Consider the following 8,919-nt stretch of genomic DNA (forward strand, 5'->3'; position numbering starts at 1 on the left):
ACAGATATACTAGATTTGAATTTTTTTTTTGACATTTTTCAATATGATGCATGCCAAAAGTGGCGAGGCAGTATGACTCTAACCTTGGTAATATTACTCTACAGCTGGAAATTATTCTTCACAACAAACATGGCAAAATGGGAAATGAATTTAAATTAGAGTTTGGTTGCATTTTAGAAACATGAGAGATTGCAACATTCTGTGACCTAAACGTGCTCGGTGGGGTCTCATTATAATGCCTCCTCGACTGAAAACCCTCTCCACTGGTGCTGAGGAGGCAGGGACTGACAGCACCTTCAGTGCCAACATGTGGAGTTGTGGGAATCGGTCGTGGTATTTTCCCCAGAAGACAAGTGCATTGTCAATGTCAGAGTCCTGGATGACATCAAAGTATTTGCTGATCTGTGTTATAATACTTGAATTCTGGCCTGAGCTACGCTTCTTGTGGGCCTTGTAGCGGGACAGAAGGCGTGGGCATTTGGCTGGTGGCGAGTCATTGGCTGGATCCACATCAGTGGCCCCTGAGTCAGTTGTATCTCCACTCTCCATGATGTTCTCCACCTCCAAGATCAAAGTATCTGAAAAACACAAAAACAAACAAACAAAAAATGGTTATGTTAGATTTAAAGGGTTAGATAGTTCACTTTGCAATGACATGATTACATTATATACACTCACTGGCCAAAATAAGTGGAACACAGTTTTCCATAAAACATAAAGGAGCTGTCAAATGTTTTGTTAAGCAAAACCTGCACCCCCTGTTCTTAATCTGATTAAACTAAGTACCATTAAAGTACAATCTTCAGCTAATACGGAAAGTCTTCGGTTGTTGAATGATGATGTTTAAATCAATGAATGATGACCAAAATGTTTGCTAGTTCTGTCATAGATTAGCAGGAGAGTATCCTCACTTATTATTGGCAAAAGCAGCATTTGATTCAGAAATTATTTGATAATTATACGATTACCAGTCAATTGTCATGCTCATCAAAAAAGCGAGTCACAATCTAAAAGTTGCACATGAATTGGAAGTCAAACATCTTAGATTATCAGATTAAGAACAGTAAGAGCAGGTTTTGCTTAACAAACATGTGACAGCTCTTATGTTTTATGGAAAACTGGTGTTCCAACTATTTTGGCCAGTGAGTGTATGTTATATTTTTTGCAAAATGGAAAAGATAACTGGATAAAAATGTATACTAACCTGTGAGTGTCTTCTTCAGTTCATCTCTGAACTTCTTCTGTGATGTTGCACTTCCCCCATTGGTAACGTCCAGATCCACCCAGCTAAGGCCAAACTGTGGATCCAGCATGGTAGCCAAAAAGTACACATTGTGGTTGAAAGGTTCCTCTCTTCCGCTCTTCTTGGCCATGTTCGTTGTTACAAAGATTCCAGAAAATCTTTTCACCAGAGACTCTCGGAGGGCCCTGACTAATGGCTGACACTGCACACGGGTCTCTTCCATCTTGAGGTGTGTATTCAGGTCCAGGACAGTTGGAACCACCATACTAATGGTAACTGATTTCTGTCCTTCTGTCAGGTCTGTTGCCTCAGAGAATGGTGCAAGAATTGCACTCAGTTCCTTCAGCTGGTTCCACTCACGAGCACTAAAAATCACATTCTCATTGTCCTTTCTGCAGATTTCGGTGAGGGCTTTGTGGTCCAGAGCTGTTAGGGCCTGTATGTTTTTGTAGGTGCTGTTCCAGCGAGTGGTGTTTGCTGCTGGAGCAGTCTTATCAGTGCCAAACATAGCCTCAAACTTGTCTTTGAATTGTGAGCTGCTATGTAACAGTGTTGTGAACCGTGATGTTTTGGCGATAGCGAGGGAGATGGTCTTAACCTCCTTCATGCCGTCGTTCACAACTAACTGTAGAGAGTGGGCAAAACAGGAAAGACGTTCACCTGTTAACCAGGGTAATTCTGTGTCTTCCTCTGAATTCATGTCCTCCCACAGGTGTTCATCATCTAGATTCTCTTCCTCACTCTCACTGTCATCAGAATGCTGCTGTGGCATTTGAACCTTGAAAGCGCATTTCATATTGGCAGCATTGTCTGTTATGATATAGCTTATCTTCTGACGGATACCATATTCTTCCATGATCTCTTCAAAGGCACAAGCAATTCGCTCTCCAGTGTGTCTTCCTGTAAAACGCCTGCAATCCAGCAGGTAGGACTCAAGTGCATAGGAACCCTTTGATTTGCAGCACACATGGGCAGTTACTCCAAGGAAAGAGCGTAGCCTGCGATCGGACCAGAGGTCAGTTGTTAATGACACAGATGATTGGGTCTCTAGCTCCTCCAGAATAGTTTGCTTGACCTGGTTCACCAGCACAGGTATCCGTTTCTCAGAAATTGTTCTTCTAGAGATTGGTGTGTACTTACTGTCCATAATCCCAAGAAAGTGTCTAAAATGTCCATTGTCCACAATTGACAGAGGCAGACAACACCCAATTATCAAATCCTGGATAATGGCTTCATTGATGGCTTGTTGCCTCGGCGAATGTAGACCGTAGACCTGCACATTCTGGGTAAACGATACTATAGTTGGCTGTGTGACATCTGTCTCTTGCCCCGCCTTGTACTCCAAGAACCTGAAATACAGGAGGGAAGAATCTATAAGATTTCTGGTAATATGAACAGCAATCACATCAAAAGGGCAATTTTATTCATAATGGTGTAAGATGCACAGAAAGCAAAAGTAGCAGAGGTATAAAAATGTATGTAAAATCTGTACCGTATTTAATTGGAACACAATATGGACACAATAATACATACACAGCAAGGCTCCTGATACCATCTAACCCACTGGTGCAACTAAGTGTTTCAGATAGTTGCACAAGCATATGATTTGGTAGTACCATTTTAATTATCATCTTAAAAATTATTGAATTAATTTCAGTTTTCTTGAGATTATATTTGATAGATCGCTGGATTTTTAAAGTGTCTCATACACTGCGCACCTTGAACAGCCAAAGACTGAGTGAGTGGGCGAGGGAGAGAGGAGCTTGCGACTCTCAAAACACACAACACAAGCAAAAGGGCTGTCATCTTTTGACTAGGTAAAATGTTAAATATTCGATCTGTAACTGTGTATTCAAAATCAAAATTATCACTGCTAAAGTAACGTGCCTTGTATTTATACCAGGTGAAGTAGCCCATTTAATAAGGAAACTTTTCATAAAAGCGGAGGTGCATTATACGCTCTCCTCTCTTTGTGCATTCAAACCTCTAACGTTAGGTCTCTCGCCCAAGTGAGAGAGCGGCGAGACATGGCAAAAGGCAGCAATACATGCCTGAAAACTGCCACACCAAATTAAACCACAAGCACACAGAACTTGCCAGAGGAGCGTAATCTACCGTTGATAATAAAAATTGACTGGCATTTTATCTATGTGACTTAACATCACTAGAAATCAATGCCTATGTAGTTTTTTGCTGCTATTCTGTCGGCGATCTGCTTCTGAGCTAAAACGAGACAGCTATTCACCTCTCACCCTTGTCTGTTGTGGATAAAACTATGATTGAATATACGTTGGTAATATATATTATATACAATATACACATTCGCCGAATCTCTTAGTTATTGGAGTCATGGGGATGCGGGGGAGAGTTGTCATAATGTTAGCTAAGTTAGGTTATTTGCAAGCTAACGTTAACTACTAGTGGGATGTAACGTAGCTTCTGACAAAAGAGGGCAAGCGCTGAGAAATTGTTGGTCATGTGTTAAGTTTTTGCTTGTGGTAAACAAAGAAGAGACAGGGCACATAATGCTATATAACGTTAATTAATAAATAATAACTACATTAACGTTGTGTTGCTAGCTAGCTTTGCTAGCTTGACACTTACCTTTCCTTACGTTTTCGTTCAAGATGACGATAAAAGTTGGATGTGGTCCCAGCCGTCTCAGTGAAGGTTACTTTACAGATCTTACATTCTGCTGAGTGTTTTTTCTTACCACTTGTTTTGCAAAGAAACTCTTTGTGTTTTGTATAAGCAAATCGTATGATTGACGATTTGGACGACATCTCTGCAGCCATAGATGGCGCACTGCTCTCTCCCTTGTCTCCTTGTGTTCTCTTCCTTGGCACGTGAGGGGGGGGTGTCAGGGTGGCAGAGCGGTAAAATGTTCAAACTTAAAATAAGCAAAGTTATTGGTTGCAATTGAAGGGGGGAGTTTTACATCCAATCACAGTAAAAATAAAAAAATAAAAAATCAGACAATACACAGGCAGGTAATGATGTCACTGCGGTTGTGGTCTCGACTGGTCTTGAAATAAAATTCCGAGTCCTGCTTGTCCGAGACCGAGTCAAGACCGAGTAAAAATGCAGTCGATTCCGAGACGAGACCGAGACCTTCAAAATGTGGTCTCGAGACCAAGACCGATCTCGAGTACTACAACACTAGTATATTGTGTTATCACAATGCCTTTACCAAATGTGCCTTACAATCATGATGTTGAAAATGACATGACTGCATCAGCTCAGCTAGATACACTACAACTACAACCAAACCCAAAACCTCTTTTATTTCAGTATTCGACCACGAAAAACCCAATCAAAAACCCAAGGCTGTTTCTCCAAGAAGCCTGATCCTGGAGGCTGTACGATACGAAGAGGCTCTGGCAGCGGCCCCTCTTCAAGCCCGAGGCGCTCCGTCATCACGTACAAATATGGATCTGAGCAGGCCCGGCCCGCTCCGCCGACGCCGACAAAGCTGCGTCTGTGCTGCCGTGATCCGGGCCAGTGGGCCACGGCCTCCATGAGAGCCGTGCATTCAGCCGCTGACATTTCGACAAGCGTTTACATGACGCCCGGTCATGAAGAAGACGCTCTTTCCTTCCACGCACGCAGCAGCTGCACTGACACTGACGAGTATATGGGTTGATGTCTGAGCGTGTGTGTATTGTATGTCTGAGTCATTTTCCTGGCTGCGTCCTCATGCAGAAGGCCGTAGCTTTACCATACATCATGCATACATTATCAGCGGTTATATGCGTGGCTCACTCACTCCGTCTGTTTATTTGCCTTCGCCCAAATTGCTTCGGTCTGTTGACTGCAAATATGAAGTGTGTTCGAGAGAGTAATTGCCTGCGTACGCTTCGTTTGTGCGCTTTGGAGTGCGTGTGAAAGAGAGAAAGGGGATGTGCGATTATGAAAGTGTGTGTTCGCGCATATGCATCGCTGTACGCGTCCATTTGTGTGTGTTGCTTGTGTAGCGCCTGTGTGCATGCATATTCCCCCTTTTGTTTGACTTGGCCGCCATCGCCTCCTGCTGTTCGCCTGTTTGCGTTGCCCTCTGCCGGGCCGGGGAGCCGGGCTCGCAGTGCAGCAGGAGTGACTAAGAAGGGACGTGACACATATTCTCTGAGGTGAGTTTCCCCACACTCCTTGGCACTGTCCGCCTCGTCTGGCTGGGGGCCTACGGGCAGGGAGCGATGCCCGGGGGGTGTGTATGTGTGTGTGTGTGTGAGGGGAGAGGAGGGGAGGGGAAGGGGGGGGATGCTGGACACGTACCCGGTGCCATCCCTTGAGGAGGGGTGGACTGGTAAATTTCACCCAAGCAGAACCCAAGTTGTTCCAATGAAACCGCGTGTGTTCCAGCCTCCCTCCGCAACACACTGGAAGACTTACGGCTGCCCGCCGCACAGCGGAGTCGACCTGAGCCGAAGCGGCGCTGGTAGAGTTTCACATCTGCAGTTTATGAAAATGAAATCAAATTCCAGATTAGTCTTACAGCCCAGGAGACTACGTTGATACGCTCGCCAAGGGTCCAAAGTTCCCACTCTGAATGATGAGTAGGGATATTAGGGGGAAGTGAAAGCAAAACATGTAGTGAACTGAAACAACCTAGATTTCATGGTCTTACCACAGAAATGCAGCTTATTTTCAGATTAAGCAACGCTGGTGATTGGCCTGGAATGGCCTCTGTGTTCAAAATTGGACTTCACACCCACGGGAATAACAGCCCTTTCAAAACACAGAATTTCACTGCAGTTTTCCTTTGGGAAACGCAGTAGAACAGCACACAAATTCGAACGAAAGTAAACAAATTGCGGAAACTTTGTCACTAGAGGACTTTTCGAGGACACAAACACAACACGGACACATAACCCTCCTTGAAGATTCAGTTTGTGGCTTTTGTTGACTTTCCAGTCTGTATGCCACCATGTAGAAGACTGTATATTGTCATTGGCAATATCTGGGGTCCTGACATTTTACACTACGGCTGAGTCTGTCCAGTGACAAGAGGGTGACTGTCGTCTTGGCAGAGCAATGATCTGGATCTGTTTAAAGCCAATAAACATCTGAAAATGAATCCTTTGTGGGTTGCAGCACAGTTTCACAAACAGTAGTTACCCGAATCACATGCAATCTCTCTGAGAATGCATCAAGATCACGGGTGGTCTTTGATACAGAGCATTTCTCCAATTTTCCTTCTGTATAACAGCCTTTTCCCCCCCAGAAATCACATTCTACAGGGTCCGATTCGATCACATGTGACATTTTATCAGGGCTACCTAAAAACCTTTCATAAACACAATGTCAGGTACGTTTAGCGAGGACTTGAGTTCGCGCAGTGCTGTCAGGTTTGCCTTTCTCCCCCTTTTCACCACAAAGACCCCATCTGGAGGAGTCTGTCAGGAGGGATTCTGATGCTAGCGGAGGCTCGGAGGTATTTTAATGTGGCCTGGACCGGGAAAGGTATTGCTTCTGGAAATCGTAGGCCCTCACATCGAGCCACCAATATGGATTCCATCTGTATCGCATTACTAAGCCCTCGCCGCTCTGCGTTGTTTGTGTTACCGCTGTGCGTACGTTTCTCAGTCTTAACGGCACAGATACCAGTAATCTCTCTTGAGGTAAAAGCGACCAGCAACCCCCTCCGCTGACCCCCATAGGGACCCCCTCCGAGATGGATATCACGCTAACACGGGCGCTAGCACAAAGCGGGATCGCTATCACGGCTGGCTACTGTAGCTAGGGGCCCAGCAGCGGCTCAAATCCTGACGTGAAGCTGATAACGGCGGAGTTAGAGGTTCATTCAACATCCTGGCTGTGTAAAGGGCTAAAGGTCTAGGGAAAGCTGCTGCGGTGGCACACAGCCTGTCCTGATGACAGCCTGTGGCACTACTGTGGAAACAGTCGAGGCTGAGTCACCTCACAAAACGGAATGATTACTAGTGACTGCTGCATCAGCCAAAAGACCAAAGATCATTTATTATCCTGCGACAAAGTAGTTATATACACATTCAATGCCTGGACATTTTCTGGGACATTAACAGGCTTGTTTTGCTGTTAGCAGAATCGCAGTATCAGTTTCCAAACGCCAGCCCCGCTTCACTGATGAAGTCGGCATGCGCTGGTGTATTTTGGGAAGACCAGCGGATGTGATTCAATGCTATTACTTGGCCTAGCAGCCAGACCGACTTCAACTTTAACTTCCCCGCTTTGGGTAACATTGTTGATTTAGCTTTAATCATCCACTGTCTCATATTAGAGATAGTTAGCTTTATGACTTCCTATGCGTTCCCTCTCTGAAATTCAAAACTCCAGCCCCCCTCCACCTTTCCACCGCTCCTATGAAAGTCTACAGAGCCAGCCAGGCAACTCACATTTTATTCCCCAATACATGAACCAGAGTGCAAGCCTTGTCCATGTTAAATAGGCTATAGGTGAAATGAGAGATCTGGCTGAAGGGAAAAAACACACCAGGTTGGATTTAACGGGACATGCCGTGGTTATTTTACTGTCTCCTTAACCCTAATCCCTATTCCAGAGGACTTGGCACGCATCTGAGCTTTCAAACACTGCCCGGCGAACGTTGTTAATATAAGCACTAAATCTCAATTAACAACGAGGAAGCATATTCTGTGGCTCCCGAGGAGATTTATCTTCTGCGGCGGCCAGGCTGGTGGAATGGAGAAGGAGTATTAGGGAGGATTGAACGCGGAGTCTAAACACACTGTGCGCTTTACAGCTCATTAAACAATCACTAGCCTACATACACAGCACCTGCACTATTTTCTCACTGATATATCGCTGTGTATTTGCAGTGATGACAAATTCTAGTGCTTGCAGAAAGAGAAGAAACTTTCCCCGTCACAAACATTAGTCTCGATGATTTGCTTCATGCGTTCACCTGGTTCAGTCTTGGAGTCCGTGAGTGTGATTCCTCTCAAAATCTACAGCGAAAAATCCCTTCCAGTATGAAATAAAGCAGTTAAAAGCAGCTCACATAGAGCACAGTGTCATTATCGTTACCAAATTCATTCTATATCTTTAGAAAAAGCATCTGATTCTGATTCTGATTCTGATTCTAGTATCAGAGGTTTCAGGATCTGATTACTTGAAAGTAAAGAGTTTTCCACCCTTGCCAGCTCTCTAAGGGGGTTGGCTTGTGGCTGGTTGGAGATAAATGAGCATTCAGATCTACCATGACCCCTGACCTCAGAGCAAGGTGGTGCCTTTTTCATTCTTTTCAGACAGCAAGTGTTCACATGAAACAGGGAACCAAACACATATGGAGCCCGCATTGTTCTCTGGGCAACCCACTGCTCTCAATCCAGTCCTCCAGCCCCCAACCCTCCCTCCTCTCTCTCTCTCTCTGTCTGTCTGCCCTCCTGCCATCCTCTGCTCTCTGTGTGAGGCCGGACAAACCCCTGGTTCCCAAAGCCAGAGGCCAGGACCCTGACATGCAGGCCAAGCATGACTTCAAAAGCGTGGGTGTGTTCTTGGATCAAGCATTGGGTTTGTTGAACATTATTTGTTTATGTAGATCTATTTTGTATTTTATCTCTTTATTAATTTGCCCCCCAAAAAGTCCACAATCTTATGTCAGGATAATGCAAATAAGAATCTTGAAATACTGCTTTACTCTAGCAAGCTAGCTAGCTAAGTGGCTACAGCTATTTGGATGT

This window comes from Centroberyx gerrardi, chromosome 22, assembly GCF_048128805.1.
Source record: "Centroberyx gerrardi isolate f3 chromosome 22, fCenGer3.hap1.cur.20231027, whole genome shotgun sequence".
NCBI classification, from domain to species: Eukaryota; Metazoa; Chordata; class Actinopteri; order Beryciformes; family Berycidae; genus Centroberyx; species Centroberyx gerrardi.